This window comes from Loxodonta africana, chromosome 19 (genome assembly GCF_030014295.1).
Source record: "Loxodonta africana isolate mLoxAfr1 chromosome 19, mLoxAfr1.hap2, whole genome shotgun sequence".
In the NCBI taxonomy this organism is placed as follows: Eukaryota; Metazoa; Chordata; class Mammalia; order Proboscidea; family Elephantidae; genus Loxodonta; species Loxodonta africana.
In genome coordinates this window covers 5,871,477-5,888,613 of record NC_087360.1, presented here as the reverse complement: position 1 = coordinate 5,888,613, position 17,137 = coordinate 5,871,477, and the positions used below count along the sequence as shown (strand labels likewise).

At 52.7% G+C, this 17,137-nt stretch overlaps 1 long non-coding RNA gene across 1 annotated transcript; it reads right to left on the bottom strand.

Annotated features, from left to right (window-relative positions):
• Window positions 1-135: 135 nt before the first annotated feature.
• LOC111747738 (uncharacterized) lies at window positions 136-15,169 on the bottom strand. The gene is made up of 3 exons (XR_010318546.1): window positions 14,041-15,169; window positions 8,615-8,758; window positions 136-2,773 (listed from the first exon to the last, which is right to left on the bottom strand). It is a non-coding gene; the product is annotated as an uncharacterized LOC111747738 (long non-coding RNA).
• Between the last annotated feature and the right edge of the window lie 1,968 nt (window positions 15,170-17,137).

Here is a 17,137-nt window from a genome sequence, read left to right as displayed (position 1 = left end):
GAGAGAGGCTGGCTGGCTCGCTGGGTCATCTCCTGGGCAGGAGAAGGTGGGGCACTGTGAGTGCCAGTCTCTTTGTTTTGGCCTGGATTACTGGAAAACAGAGTCTGAGGCAAAGCAGACTTGCTTTAAGCCTATTCCACTGGGATGCCGCCTCAGGAGAGCAAGGAGGAGGAAAAGGGATGGGCAAGGTGATGGCCCGCTGAGCTGGCCATGGCTCCACAGGCAAACACAGCTGGCCGATCAGTCCTTTGTGAGTACCTGCCAGCCTCTATCCACCTCTGCCCCTTGTTGGTCAGAGCAGCTGGAAGGCTAGATCCTGCAGTCCCCGCACAGAGCTTCACCTAGCTGCCGACGTGCAGGCCAGGTCTCTACGGTCGGGTTGCGTCAGGCCTAGGAGCTAGAGATTTGTGACTCTCCAAGGCAGGTGTATTATCTACCGCTGCGTAACAAAATACCCTCAAACGTACTGGCTTAAAACAACAACAAATATTTACTATCTCACACAGTTTCTATGGGTCAGGGGTTTGGGAGCAGCTTAGCTCGGTGGTTCTGATTCCAGGTCTCTCGTGAGGTCGTATCTAACACACTGGCCCGGGCTGCCATCATCTGAAGGCTTGACTGAGGCTGGAGGATCCATGTCCAAGATGGCACAGTCAGAAGGCTGATGGCTGGAGGCCTCAGTTACCCGACATATGAGCTTCTCCACAGGGCTGCTTGAGTGTTCTCCCAACATGGCAGCTTGCTCCTTCCAGAGTGAGTGATCCCGCAACGAGAAAGGAGGGAGCCGCAGTGTCTTTTATGAGCTAACCTCAGGAGTCTCTGTCTGTCCTTTCCACAGTATCCTACTGGTTACACAGACCAGTTACGCAGATCAGGTCAGGGTGGGAGGGAACTAACTACACGTGGGTGTGAACACCAGCAGGCAGGATCCTCGGGGGCTATCTCAGAGGCCGGTCCCTGCAGCAGGATGATAGAGGCCAGGCCAGGGTGTGGCCCTCACCAAAGGGGAGACTGAGCAGCCAGTGGTGTTAGATGAGGTGATGGTGGCAGTGACCAGGGCTCTCCAATGAGCAATGGCTGTTCTGGAGCAGAAGGGTGGAGACACACAAATATGAGGTGTGTATCCACTGGGACTCATATCCACACCAAGACTGCACACCACGGGGGAGAGAGCTCCCCACAGAGAAAAGAGGAGATGAGGCAAAGGATGCTGGGTGGTCAGGCACAACTTTTACCCACTAGAATCAGAGAGCAGTTTATATTGTGCCCTCAAAGCCCCGTTCCTAACCAAAGAGTTCATAAAACTATGATTCAGAATCCATATTGGGCCCGCTAACATTGCTGGTGGGAATATAAGATGATTCGGCCAGTGGGAAACAGTGTGGTGGTTCCTCACAAAGTTAGACACAGAATTACCATAAGCGCCAACCCCAGTGCCATCGATTCAATTCTGACTCATAGCCTCCCTACAGGACAGATATATGACCCAGCAATTCCATCCTAGGTATATACCCAAAAAAACCAAAAATAGGTGTTCGAATACTTGTATATATATGTCCCCAGCAACACTATTCACGACAGCCAAAAGGTGGAAGCAATCCAAGTGTTCATCAGCTGATGAATGGAGAGACAAAATGTGGCATAGCCACACAGTGGAATATTAGGCTGCCATAAAAAGGAATGACGTACTGATACATGCTACAACATGGGTGAACACTGGAAACATGCTGAGTGAAAGAATCCAGACACAAAAGGTCACGTGCTATGTGACTGCATTTCTGTGACATCTACAGCACAGATGAATCCAGAAAGACAAAAAGTAGACTGGTGGGTGCCGGGCGGGGAGGGGGAGCCGAGAGTGACTGCTAATGGGCACAGGCCTTCCTTCTGGGCTGATGAAGGTGCTTTTGAACGAGACAGAGGTGATTACTGCAGAACACTGTGAATGTACTAAATGCTATTGAATTGTATGCTTCAAAAATGGTTAAAATGGTGAATTTTATGTTACGTGTATTTTATCACAATAATAATAATGATAAAGTATCCACCTCAGGGGCTCTGAGATCATGTCCTGGCTCTGCACTAACGTAGGTTGCTCTTGGGGAAGTTCCTTTCCCCCTCTGGCCTCCGTTTCTCTCCTTCCACCCTCTGGTCTCCTACTGCAGCCTCATGTTGGCCAGACCCACAGAGGTTGCCTCCCAGGGCAGGCGCAAGTGGAGACTGGCCACCTGCTCCCATGGAAGCACAGGTAGGGAGCCGGCGCCTTCCCAGGCTTGGACAAGCTTGTCTCAGTGTAAAGGGCTGTCCCTCCATCTTACTTCTAGGGCTGCCATGACAGAAGGACCACCAGTGGGTGGCTTTGAAGAACAGGAATTTCTTTTCTCAAAGCTCTGGAGGCTAAAACGTCCACATCAAGGTCTTGGCTGTGTCAGTTCCATCTGCAGGCCTCTCCCCTAGTTTCTGGTGGCTGCTGCAATCCTTGGCATTCCTTGGCTTGTACACAGGTCCTCACATGGTGTCTGTCTCCCCCCTACCACCACCCCCCGTGTGTGTCTGTGTGTCTGTTCTGCTCTTTTTGTAAGACACCACTCAGAAGTGATTAGGTTTAGGACCTACCTGACTCTGGTACAACCTCACTAACGTAACAAAAGAAAACCTAGAGCCCAGAGTCAGTCAGCAGTTCACTCACCAAACGCTCACACTCCAGTGTGCCCAAGAGCCAGGGGTGCCAAGGTGAAAGCAGGGAGGTCCCGTCTTTGAGGAGCTGCTGGTTCTGTGGGTGGAACAGACACGCAAACGCCCCATCCCAAGGCGGAGTGACGATAGCTACAGATAATTAGCGTCTGTAGTCCTTGCATACCCCTTGTGTTCAGCCACTGCACAAACTCTTTACACACACTCACTCACTTGGGAGAGGTGCTATTGTCACCCCCGTCTTATGGATGAGAAAACTGAGGCACAGAGAGGCTAAGTAACCTGCCCAAAGTCATATTACGAAGACATGGCAGCACCACAATCCAATGCTGCCACGGTGATTCCCAGTGAGGGGGGGAAACGCCCAGCAGGTTGGCAAAACATCAGAAAGTCTGACAACACCAAGTGCTGGCGACGATGTGGGGCAACGGAAGCCCTCGTTTACACGGGTTGTGCATAAACTGGTACCACCACTCTGGAAATCAGCGCAGTGTTAACCTCCAAACGGAAGCCATTCGTATCCCAGCAATCCTACTCCTTGGTGTATGTTCCCAAGAGAAATGAAAACACACGTCCACAGGGAAATGAATGCTCCTGACAGCTGTATTCCTAGTAGCCGGAAACAGGAGAAGGCAGACGTGGTCTCTGCCCTCATGGAGTGCACAGACAGGTGGGAGAGGCGGATGTTCTCAACACATAAGTAACCACGCCACGACTATAGTTCCATTACAGCAGCCCTAAGTCACTGTCATGGAGCCCTGATGGCACAGGGGTTAAGCACTCAGCTGCTAATCAAAAGGTTAGTGGTCTGAACCCACCAGCTACCCCACAGGAGAAAGATGTGTCAGTCTGCCTCCATACAGATTACAGCCTCAGAACCCTATGGGGCAGTTCTATTCTGTCCGATAGAGTCAGTATGAGTTGGAATCGGCTCAACGGCAATGGGTTAATGGTTTGAAGTCAATAAGAGAGAATGAGTCAGTTCTCATAATAGGGAGGCCTGTTTGAGGGGATCAAACTATAATAGTAGCCAACGCATATTTCTTAACCACTGTACCTAAGCATAGTTTTATGTGTTTTACTTAATTCCCTTATTCAATCTTTTCTAGACCCATTTCACAGATGATAAAACTGAGGCACAGAAAGTTTAAGCAGCTTACCCCAGGTTACCCAGTTCAAGTGGCAGGGCTGGAATTAGAACCCAGGTGGTCTGCCTCCAAAAGCCCTCCTGCCTGGCTCCGGGGGCCCCCCAGAGGAAGTGGCTTTTAGGGGAGGCTGGAAGATGAGTTTGGGTGGGAAGATTAGTAGGGATAAGCTAGGCCAGGAAAGCAAGGAACAGCATTTTCCAAAGGGCGTGGGAGGGGCCAAAGGAAGCAGAGTATGGCCGAGTGTAGACCGTGGGGCTGCCCTTGAACCCAGCTCCACCGCAGGTGATTTCCTCACTCTCTGCTGGATGTAATGAGTGCTGGGTGCTGCAAGGACTACCGGAATCATATTTACACCAAGTGCCTTACCCCTTCCCATCCCAGACCAAAGAGACAGCCTCCAACCATAGAGGCGCGAGAAACATTGCAATAATCTGACCAAAGAGGTCGGAGACGTCCCACCGCACAGAGACAGGTTAGATGCACCCAGCCCTTCCTGTTACATTGCACTTGGTGTTTCCACTGTCTCCAGAGCACGGACGCAGCCTCGCCAGGTCCCACAGAAGGTGCTGGAAACCTCATCACCAGGCCTGGCCCTGCTTCCTGGGAATTGGGGTCTCGGTCTGGCCCACAGCAGCTGCACTGCCTGCCTGTGCAGGGAGCAGCGAATTCCTGTTCACACTCAGAACCACATACGCCCTGATTAGACACTGAGTCTCCATGAGCACGCGGAGTGGTGGGCGCTGGTACTTGATCAGTGAAAGTGTCACTTCATCTCTCGCTCCCTCTGCTTCTGAAACTCGGGGTGGTGACAGAGATCGGAAAAAGAAGACGCCCACAGAAGCACATGCCTGGAGTGAGACGCTATGGGTGGGCGTGAGAAGCTGCAAGCGTGAGTACATGTGCACTCACACATACACACTCCAGAGACACACACACATACTCAGTCGCTCACAGACACTCACACTCCACACACACACAGAGACACACCCACACACTCACACACACAAAGACACACAGATACTCAGACACACTCATACACCACACACACACACTCACAGAGACACACACAGTCACTCACTCACAGACACTCATACACCACACATACGCACACAGACACACAGATACACTCACACAGACACAGATACTCAGTCACACTCACACATACTCACACACAGACACGCACACAGAGACACACACAAGCACATACACACAGTGACTCACACACAATCACATACACGCAGAGACACACACACTCCACTCACACAGACACACACACGCATACATGTGCACATGGGCCATGTACTCACATGGCTGGGCTCCCAACACAGACCTGCTCTGCCCCAGTATAGTGGTGGAGAGTTGGGGCTTGGAGCCGGATGGCCCTGGGTTCAAATCCTGGCTTTGCCCTTTGTTAGCCAAGTGTCCTGAAGCAAGAAACTTGACCCCTCTGAGCCTTCACTTCCTCAACCTTAAAATAGGGTTAATCACTTATAAACATCTCACTCTTTTCTGCCTTGCTCCGGATCCCCTCAGGCTGACTCTCTGGGGGTTGGGACTGGGGGGAGCACCAGCAGTGGAGCAGAGGGTGGATGAGAACAAGGCGGGGTATTCATCCCGCGGCTCCGCCCTGCAGGGTTGAGGGTCTGCGGGGTGCTGCCGCGTCCCCCTCCTGCAGGCCACAGCTCTGGTGGGCAGCCCTTTCCTAGCACTACCTGTGGCTGCCGCGTCCCCCTCCTGCAGGCCACAGCTCTGGTGGGCAGCCCTTTCCTAGCACTACCTGTGGCTGCCGCGTCCCCCTCCTGCAGGCCACAGCTCTGGTGGGCAGCCCTTTCCTAGCACTACCTGTGGCTGCCGCGTCCCCCTCCTGCAGGCCACAGCCCTGGTGGGCAGCCCTTTCCTAGCACTACCTGTGGCTGCCGCGTCCCCCTCCTGCAGGCCACAGCTCTGGTGGGCAGCCCTTTCCTAGCACTACCTGTGGCTGCCGCGTCCCCCTCCTGCAGGCCACAGCCCTGGTGGGCAGCCCTTTCCTAGCACTACCTGTGGCTGCCGCGTCCCCCTCCTGCAGGCCACAGCTCTGGTGGGCAGCCCTTTCCTAGCACTACCTGTGGCTGCCGCGTCCCCCTCCTGCAGGCCACAGCTCTGGTGGGCAGCCCTTTCCTAGCACTACCTGTGGCTGCCGCGTCCCCCTCCTGCAGGCCACAGCTCTGGTGGGCAGCCCTCTCCTAGCACTGTCTGTGGCTGCTGTAACAAATCACCACAATCTGGCTGCCCCAACAACAGAGTCACCCCCTTGCAGTTCTGGAGGCCAGAAGGTCCCCACAAGGTCCACTGGGCTAAAACCAAGGTGTGGGCAGGGCTGCTTCCCCTGGAGGCTCCAGGGGACTCTGTTCCTTGTCTTCTGCAGTTCCTGAGGCCCCCACGTTCATCCCTTGTCCTGTGACCCCTTTCCTGCATCACTCTGATGTCTGTCTCCCTTGTCACATCACCCACCTCCTCTTCTGTAGCCAAATCTCCCCCTGACTCTAACCCCCTTCTCCCTCATGATCACACGGGGCCCGCCCGGATAATCCAGGACAGTCTCCCCATCTCAAGAGCCTCAACTGAATCCCATGTCCACAGTGGCCTGTCAGGTCCCACTCACAGGTTCCAGGGATGAGGTCGCAAACATCCCATTACTCAGCCAATTGCACGCACACCTGCAGCCCTGCCTTGTGCCTTTCTGCCCTCCACGTTTGCTCTGTCTTCCTGAGCCCGCGCATGCGGACAGGATTTGCTCTTTTTAACCTGACAGGAACTTTCGCTCGACAGCCTGTGAAAGCAGAGGCCCAAGGTGTGTACAGGGTGATGAGTCTGAGCGCCGGCTGACCTCACACCATGTCGCCTGGAGCTGAGAGAGGAACTGGTGAGTCCCTGTTGCCCAGCAGATGCTGTGAACAAGCTCTGGAAAGGACAGCATACTTTCCAGGCCATAAACCTCCCCTGGGGCACCTCCAAGTCCCTGGGTCCCCCAGCCACAGACGTCTGGAACAATGTGTAAAATGACACCAGAGCTGGCATCTGGGGACAAAGGTGTCAGGGAAACGGAGGCCAGTCTGCACAGGGAAAAGGGAGTGACTGTCCTTATTTTCAGACCATGGCCATATATTGGCCTGCTGTGAAGTTAACTGTTGTCATTAGTGCCACTGAGTCGGCTCCAACTCAGGGAGTTACCACGTAGGACAGAACAAAACATTGCCCTGTCCTGTACCATCTTCACCATCGTTGGTACTCTCGACTCCACTGCTGTGGCCACGTGTAGGTGAGTGCCTTCAAACCTAGGAGGCTCATTTTTCAGCACTATAGCCGTTGCCATCAAGTTGATTCCGACTCACAGCGACCCTACAGGACAGAGTAGAACTGGCCCATAGAGTTTCCAAGGAGCACCTGGTGGATTCAAGCTGCTGACCTTTTGGTTAGCAGCCGTAGCTCTTAACCACTACACCACCAGGGTTTCCTTCAGCACTATATCAGACACTATTCTGCATGAGCCATAGGGTTTTCACTGCCTGATTTTCAAAAGCAGATCACCAGGCCTTCCTTCCTAGTCTTAGTCTGGAAGCTGAATGTCCTTAAGCGAGGAACTTGACCCCACTGAACCTCCACTTCCTCAACCGCAAAATAAGGTTGAGGAAAACTGCCTATCATGGGTGACCCTGCTGGTATTTGAAATACCAGTGGCATAGCTTCCAGCATCATAGCAACACACAAGCCACCACAGTATGACAAACTGACAGATGGGTGGAAAGACTCCATTAAAAAAACAAAAACCCATTGCCGTTAGTTGATTCTGACTCTTAGCAACCCTATAGGACAGAGTAGAACTGCCCCATAGGGTTCCCAAGTCTGCAGTCTTTACAAAAGCAGGCTGCCACATCTTTCTCTGGTAGAACAGCTTGTGGGTTTGAACCACCAAGCTTTCAATTAACAGCCAAAAGCCTAACCACTGCACCACCAGGCTCCAAGACTCCATTGCTAGTGCTAAATTGGACCTGGAAGCCGGGAGGAGGCCTAAGGGCTGCTGGCGACTCAGAAGATTGTTGGGTGGAAAATATATCTGAAAATCTTGGTACAGGCAGGTGCATAATAAGAGCTCAACCAACAGAAGTCTTATTGCCAATATTGCCTGGACCCAGGTTCCCCCGGTATATTCTGCAGAGCACAAGAAGCCTCTCAAAAAAAAAAAAAAAACGGATTCTAAGATCAACAGGATTGTGAAAGATCTCCTACAGACCCATGAGGAGTATCTGCACATTAAAGGCCCTGATAAGTCCTGCATGTTCTCATTTAATCTTACATTTCTCAAATTGATTTGGACACTGAGCCCCCTACTCACATTTCCCCAGAGACACTCCAGGAAACCCAGATCTAGCCCTGTTTATCCCATTGCCACTGAGTGGTAGTGACTCTATAGGACAGAGTAGAACTGCCCCACAGGGCTTCCAGGGAGCAGCTGGTGGATCTGTACTGCCGACCTCTGGCTAGCAGCCACAGCACTTAGCCACTGCACCACCTGGGCCCCTGATCTAGGCCAGCACTTACCAAACAGTACTGTGTATACAACTCACCTGGGGATTGTGGTAAAGGGCAAGTTTTGATCCAGCTGCTTTGGGGTGGGGCCTGATTCTGCCTTTCTAATAAGCTCACAGGTGAGCCTGATGCTGCTGGCCCTGGCACCCCACTTTCAGAAGCAAGGGACAATAAACTTTTTGATAGCAGGACTTCATTTTACTCACCTTCTCAGGTAGCACAGGTGTCACAGGGATGTGATGGGTATGAGCCTGGCCAAGTTGGTTCAAATTCTGGCCTCATCTCTTAGAGCTGTGGCACTCTGAGGAAGTCGCTTTTCCTCTCCGAGCCTCCGTTTTCACGTGGCAATGCTGAGGAGGATAGAACAACAGTGACAGAATGAGCCAAGTGTGGAGAGTGTCAGCTAAGCCCGCCCTTAGGTACAGGAGGAAGCAGGCCCAGAGAGGCTAGGCAACTTGCCCCAGGGCACACAGCCAGGAGGTGGCAGAGCCAGCTCAGATATGCTGCCTTGGTTTCTCAGCAGAGGGTTGTGTGTAATAAGGCCAGGATCCTGGGTTGGTGTTAGGAACTGGCACCCACTGTCGTTTTTCTGCCATCAGCCCCCCAGAGGGTCTTCTCCGCCTCCTTGGCTATGGATTGACCTCCAGTCTGAGGCCCAGTGCCCTACCTGCCCAGGTCACTGGGGTCACCGGTCACTGCTCTGTGTCTGGACAAGGCGTGAAATACCCTCTTCCTCCTGCAGCTGCGTTAGCCCAGGAAGGCCTCCTCCCCCTCTGCTGGTGAAGTCACCTCATGAGAAGCCTGGCCGAGAAATGAGGTCATTCTGGAGCGAGCCAGCCTGCCTGCCCCCGCGGCTGGCAGGATCCACACTTACCACACCGGACACAGGGCAGAGGGCTGGAGCCCAGGCACTGATGGCCACCTTCTGGGCTTTGTTCAGAATGGCCTGCCCCTCCCTGCCCCAGACCTGGAGAAGGGTGACTGTCCCAGGAACCCCTCCGTTCAGAGCAAACGGGGTGGCTGGCCTCCCTACATGGGTGCTGATTTTCTCCTCTGTTCCTCCTGCTTGGACAAGGCCTGTCCATGTCCTGCTGCTGGGGTGCTGTGAGGGGTGGAGTGGGAAACGGGTGTGCGCCTTGTTGCTGGGCGCCCTGGGCAGGCTGCTTAGCTCCCCAGCCTCAGGGGCTTCTCCTGCGGAGGGAGGGGTAAGGATGCTGCACAGGCAGCTGTGGGGAGGCCTGGAGGAGGCAGGCGCTGTATGGGCCTTAGCAATCTGCTGGAGTGCTTTTACAAATAATAACACACAAAGGAGACTTTGTTTACAGGGAAAGCGAGTCCTGGGAAACTTGTGCAAGCGGAGGAGGCCTGGAGGAATGGGGCAGTGGCTGCCAGCCTGCTGTCTCCAGCCAGTACGGAGATTATTACCCCCACTTTATAGAAGAGGAAACTGAGGCTCTGGGAGCAGCTAGAGAGGGGTAGATCCCTCCTCTCCCTTGGGAACAGCTCTCCTTTGCAAAAAAAAAAAAAAATCCTTTGCAGATAGGGAGCCCAAAGTGCAGGGGAAGGGACCCAGGTCTCTGACCCTCAGGCCTGGGCTCATCCAGAGCCCCCCAAGCCCTCAATGCTGGGGAGACAGGACTATCCCTATTCTGCCTGGTACTGCCCCAGCTCCAGTGGTGACCCCAGGCCCAGATGTCCTTACCAGTGACTCAACCTTGAGGGTGGCAGCCACAGTTTACTCCTTGTCATGGACCGAATTGTGTCCCCAAAAAATACATGTCAACCTGGCTAGACCACAATTCCCAGTATTGTGTGGTCATCCTCCATTTTGTGGTGTGTTGTAAAACCTAACCTCTGCCTGTGGTTAATGAGGCAGGATTAGGCTATGTTAAAGAAGATTAGTTTATGTTTGTTATGTTAATGAGGCAGGATTAGGGTGGGAAGTATCCTGAGTCACTGCCCTGTAAGAGAGAAGAAAGCAGACAAGAGGGACCTACTACCACTAAGATAGAAGAGACAGGACTGGAGTGCATCCTTTGAACCCAGGGTCCCTGCACTGAGAATCTCCTAGACCAGGAGAAGATTGCTGAGGACCTTCCCCCAGAACTGACAGAGAAAGCCTTCCCTCAAAGCCGGCACCCTGAATTCGGACTTACAGCCTCCTAAACTTTGAGAGAATAAAGTCATTTGTTAAATCCATCCACTTGTGGTATTTATGTTATAGCAGCACTAGGTAACTAAGGCAACCTCCATAAAATGGGGTAACTGGTTCCCTAGAGGCAATGAAGGGAAGTTTCAATGCCAGCCTACGGCACCTGCTGAGCCACCAGGCTCCACGGCAGCAGCAGGATCAGAGTCCTGATGGTTGCAGAGGCTCTGGGTACCGTAGGTGACTCCAGCTCTGTCCCACAGATGGCTACTGCTCCACTCACCCCACTCTGGGATGGGGCCTCCTCAATGCCCGGCAGCCCCCACTCTGCTCACAGCATCCTGGGTTACAAATGCCCACTCATCTGCCGGCCTGGCCCACTGGTCCCTGTCCCCAGCATGGCAGGGCTGGGCTGAAGCACCTGGCAGCTTCGGGCCTCAGCAGGCAAGCACAGGCCGCTGAACCAAAGAACCCTCACGTCCCACCCCCACTCTAGACCAGAGCCACAGCTGAGACTGTTGGTTCTCATAGCGTTGCCCCAGGACCCCTGGGGGTCTCCAAGACCTTTTTATGGAGGGGGGGTTCCGCAAGGTCCTCCCTTTTCAACCACCTTTCTGTACTTTAACCAAATCAGCACAACACCACAGTTTGAATGCAGAAGCAGGGTCGAGGGCCCGCCCTCTTCAAAGGAACCAGGCTTGAAACAGATTTGTAAAAACATAAAACAATGCTAGTCTCCTCATTAAATTATTTTTTGCTTTGCAAAATATAGCTATTTTTCATAAAAATGTTATTTACATTGGCATGTAATGAGCGTGCTACTGTCCCTCTTAAATGATTTAATACGCGTACATTTTTTAGTGGTCTCAGTTTTAATCTCTAGTGCACTAAATATCACTAGCTATAACCCACATAAACAAGAGCTTTTTGGGGTCCTCAATCATTTCTGAGTTACAAGAGTCCTGAGACCAAAAAGTTTGAGAACTGCTACCTTAAACCAATCCAGACCAAAGCAGTTCCTGCTGAGTCAACCTCGACTCACAGAGACACCAAGCATGTCAGAGCAGAACTGTGCTCTATAGGGTTTTTGACTGCTGATTTTCTGGCAGTAGATTGCCAGACCTTTTTTCCGAGGCACCTCTGGTGGACTTGAACCTCCAACCTTTCAGTTAGCAGCTAAGCACTTAACCATTTGCACCTTACACAGTAGTTCTTAAATTAGAGTGCCTAACAGTCACCTTGGATCAAAAGGCAATCATTCGAACAGAACAAAAGGATACCGAGTGGTTTAAAACGTGTACAGCAGGGTTCTATCCCCTCACTTTACTCATTCAATCTGTGTGCTGAACAGATAGTCCGAGAAGCTGGACTATAGAAAGATGAACGCAACAATAGGGTTGGAGGAAGACTCATGAATCTGCAATATGCAGATGACACAACCTCGCTTGCTGAAAGTGAAGAGGGCTTGAAGCACTTACTGATGAAGGTAAAAGACTACAGCCTTCGGTACAGATTACACCTCAACATAAAGAAAATGAAAATCCTTACAAGTGGACCAATAAACAACATCATGATAAATGGCAAAGAAATTGAAATTGTTAAGGATTTCATTCTTCTTGGATCAACAATCAATGCCCATGGAAGCAGCAGCCAAGAAATCAAACAATGTATTGCACTGGGCAAATCTCCTGCAAAAGATCTCTTTAAAGCATTAAAAAGCGAAGATGTCACCTTGATGTCTAAGGTGTGCCTGACCCAATCCATGGTATTTTCATTCGCCCCACATGCATGCAAAAACTGAACAATGAACAAGGCAGACCAAAGAAGAATTGATGCACTTGGATCACGGCGTTGGCAAAGAACACTGAATATACCATGGACTTCCAGAAGCACAAACAAATCTGTTTTGGAGAAAGTATAGCCAGAATGCTCCTTAGAAGCCAAGATGGTGAGACTTCGCCTCACTTACTTTAGACACCGTATCAGCAGGGCCCAATCCCTGGAGAAGGACATCATGCTTGGTAAAGTAGAGGGTCAGCAGAAAAAAGGGAGACCCTCCATGAGATGGACTGACACAGTGGCTGCAACAGTGGGCTCAAACATTGCAACAGTTGCGAGGATGCTGTAGGACCAGGCAACGTTTCATTCTGTTAATACGTCAGGTTGCTGTGAGTTGGAGCAGATGAGATGGCACCTAGTAACAACAGTTTTACCTAGCACTTTCTATGTGCCAGACATTTGTCTAAACATTTTGCATCGATGTTAACACAGATGTTCATTAAATTGCCCAACAACCCTCTGAGATGGGTCCTGTTTACCCCCCTTTCACAGATGGGGAAATTCAGGCTGTAATAGGTGATGGCACTTGTCCAAGTTGAGGGTCGGTCTGCGGTGGAGGGGATTGGAACCCAGGCAGCTGGAGCCTGAACCACTGGGCTCACTACCTCTGGGGAAGCTACACCCAAAGTTTGGGCTGGGAGAACCTGGGAATCAGGATCGAACCATCTGGGGTCGTCAAGAGTGGGGCCCTACTCTGGAAATTCCTGGGGTTCACTGGCTGGACTACCCGGATCCTGAGCAGAAATAGGGCTCCAGCTGGGGTAACCCACACCCCTGTGTGTCTAGGTTACCTGTCCCAAAGGAGGATGGTCACCGCTCACTCACTCCCTCCAGCCATGCTGGCCTTCCTGCCCCTCCTCAGATACCCCAAGTGGATGCCACCCTCAGGGCCTTTGCACTGGCTCTCCCTCCCACTGGAATGCCCGCCCTCCACCTCGGGGCCACTGTGTCTAATTCAGCAGTCTTTCCTGGCCCCTTCCAGCACACCTGCCAACCCCCATCTCTCTCCACGCTCTTTCCTGCTACAGGTTTCTTTGCGACGCTTATCACTAGCTGACATTCTATTATATGCCCACTGGGTTAGGGGTGTAGCCTCGGTCTCCCCTGCAAGAATCTAAACCCCGTGAAGGCCTGGGCACAGCACGAGGTCCCCACATGAATGCATGAACAATCAAAGGAATGACTGGAGCAGAAAGGCTGTGACAGTCTGAAGGGAAGGCCACCCGCCCCCTCCCCAGGTCTGCCAGACCTTAGGGTCACAGGCCTGACCCTAGGTCACAGGGCTGACCAGATCTTTCAATTTTCAAAAGAAGCTGAAAAATACAGATTTTTAGATAAAATTTCCTGCTCCTCATTTATCTTTAATCACTGGCAATTCAAACTAGCAAAAAGGAAAGAAACAACTCTGTGTGCCAAATCTTATAAACTAAGTCAAGGTTGGCAAAGTGGACGCCCCTTCTAAGGGGAGCAGACATTTGAACGAGGCCGGGATGCACTGATAGTGGAATGTCAGGCAGAGGCCAAGCAGTGGGGAGGGACCAGGGACGGTGCCAGGCAGGCGGGTTGGGGCGGGGGAACTTGAGCTGTCCCCACCCCTGAGCCCATCACCCTCCCCCATCGCTTCAGAAGCCCCCACCCACACACCTCCAGCTCCAGGATCCCAAGTGCCAGCTGGCAGTGGGCCAATACACTGGAAGCACATGCGAGGGGTGTTTTGAGAAACGGAACACACAATACACAGCAAAAAAGGCTGCTCCTCCGTCTGGCTCGGACGCCGCCCCACACTCCACCAGATGGTCCCCTTCCGCCTCCCCAGCTGAGGCTGGGTCTTTGTGCGGCTCCGCTCTGCGCTGGAGGCTGCCGTCAGGCCCGAGACAGGCACTGGGAAGCTCCCTCCCCGGCCGGCGGGGAGGCTTTTTCTTGGCCCACAGACAGGAAGGCTGATTCAGCTGGGAACCTTCTGGATTTATAACCCCCACTGCTCCGTCCCCCATGACCTGGAGCCCCAGCGTGCTGGCGTTTATTGCTAATTGTTTTCAGACAGATGGCGTGGCCCAGGTCTAATTCCCCAGGCTAGGGGGCGGGGGACACCAGGGCAGGAGCCATGACCTTGACCGCTAGCATTCTAGAGGAAGGTGTTCAGCCTAGGCTGGGTGTGCAGGGCGGTGGGCAGTGAGGATAGAGAGGGGTTTGCAAACTGGAAGCTTCAAGGCTTTGGGATGAGAACAGGAAGTGGGAGGAGGCTTTGAAATGGGGAAGCCAACCAGGAACCAGGGTGGGGGCTAAAAGCTGGGTGGAGAATGCCCAGGCAGACTGAAGCCTGTGAGGCAGGGAGAATTCCTCCTTCAGGGTTGCATTTGGGGATGGTGGGCTTAGGGGGCTGGTGGGGAGTGTGGGAGACCCACTTACAACCTACTAGGCAGCCCTCACTTGATAGTCTCAGTTCAAGATCATTCGATGGTGTACAGAGCCTCATCACTTCACGGGGTCCCCATGGGTCTTCTGACATGAATGAAGAACTCAAATTACAGATGAGAGGAAGGAGGTGGCCTCAGAGAGTAAGTGACTTGCCTGGGGTCATGCAGTCCGGCCCCAAGGATTAACTGAGCTCCTACTGTGTGCCCGCTGGGAACACAATACTCAGTCTAGAAGACCTACAAGGTCCCTGTCCTCACAGAGTTTGTAGGTTTGTGAGAGGAGGCCAACATTAATTTGAAAATAAATAAGCTCAAAAACAGTTAAGACAGAGCAATGGGACAGGCAGGGATCTCAGGGGTGGTCAGGGAGGAACTCTTGGAGGAGGTGACATTTGAGCTAGGCCTTGTAGATTGAGTAGGAAGCAGACATGCTAAGTTCTCAGTGGAGAATGTTCCAGACAGAGGGAACAACAACTGCAAAGGTCCTGAGGTAGAGATGAGCTGCGTGCAAGAAACTGAAAGAATCGCCAGTGTGGCCACAGAAGGGTAAAAGTCATAGGAGCTGAGGTATGGGACCTGAGGCCACTGTGGGTCTTATTCTGAGTGCTGAGATTAAGAAGCCCACTTCCCAACATTATCCCACCAAACGCCCCAGGGCTAGATGAAATCGGTGCACCTGCAGCCATTACTCTGTGTTCCAGATGATGAAACCTGGGTCCCCTCTGGGTGGGTGGGTGACTGTCCCAAGTTCACACAGCTGACCCGCAAGAGAACTGAGATTTGAAGCAAGTGGGAGAGTGTCTCCTAACTCCCACCCAGTACAGTGCTCTCAGTACTAAGCCTCAAGGCAGACTGTCAGCCTGGGATCTGTGGGAGGTTCTGCAAAGCCTCTGAAATGTGTATGACAGGTCAGATAATAGATGGAAATCCCTTGGACCAGTGTCAGGACTCTGGGTGACAAAGGACAGAAAAACACCCTGGTGGAAAGAGAGAATGGGACTGGGTCATGTAACAGGAAAGTTTCAGGAAGAGCCTGCCTTCAGGAATGGCTGGATCTAGGGGCTTGAGCGAAGCTGCCAGGAATCACTGTCTTCACATCTGCAAAGACCCTATTTCCAAACAAGGTCACGTTCACAGGTTCCCAGTTGGCATAAATTTTGAGAGATGGGACACTATTCAACCCAGGACACCATCTCACAGGGTTGTGGTGAGGATTAAATGAGATCATATGTGTCAGGGGCCTGGAGCACGGGCTCAGTGATGGGTGTTGATGCTGTTCTGCGGTTCTTTGTCTGCTGGGCACCCCTGCAAGACTAGAACTGGGGGAGGGAGCACCTCTGATACCCGCTGCTGCCCGGGGCTAGGAAGCTGGTCCAGAAAGGGGAACTGGATGGGCACATGCGGAATGGACAGGCCTTTCTAACTCTGAGCATTGTGGACCCTGCATCCCCGCCCACGTGGCCCCTCCTCTCCCCCTCTGCCTGCAGGGCCTCCACTCATCCCCTCTCCAGCCCTCCCCCACCTCCCCAAACCACCCACGTGCAATTAAGCCAAACTTTTGATTTAAGCTATTTACAAAGGTACTAAGAATGTCCTCTAATATCAGCTTATATATTTTTAATCCACCATTAAAATGATTTAGAGCTGGGCTCCGATGGAGGAGCGTGGTGAAAATTAAAAGTCTCCATCACCTCTGTGCTGGCTGCTGCAGCAAGGACGCGAGGCCACCTCCAATCCGCTGAGTCCTGGGGAAACGTGAACCCGCTGGGGCTCCTTCTCCAGGCTGGGCCTTGAGGGGATGGGACGGGGACGGGTGTGATCAAGTAGTGAGCGCCAAGGGCGGCAGCAATGAACCAGAGGCGGGCTAATGCTTGGTGACATCTTTCAACCTATAATGAGCGAGCCGCTCCACGCCGTGCTGGGCCACAGGTCCGTGTCCTCTGTGCTCACAGGAGGAAAGAAAGACAGCCAGTGGGGGAGGCCTGCAGACGTGCAGAACGGTTTCCCTGCCTCCTTTTAGAAGCCGGAGAACGGAGCCCCCGTGTCCTCTGACTCATTCCGCGCGTTTCCTGGTGGGCGGACGAGCTCCAAGCCTACTCTGCACTGCTCAACCTTTTCTTCTCTCTTCTCTCCTACCAGCAGCGGCCTCTTCACACAAACGTCTGAAATAAATGAAGGCAGCCCAGGCGGAGGGAGCTCCCTCCCGGCAGGATGAAAAGCCGTGAATCAGCACCGCTCCATCTCTTTGAGGTCATAAATTCACTCATCCATAAATGCATGCTGTCCCCACGCTGCGCTGACAAGGCGCTGCCCTGGAAGGGCAC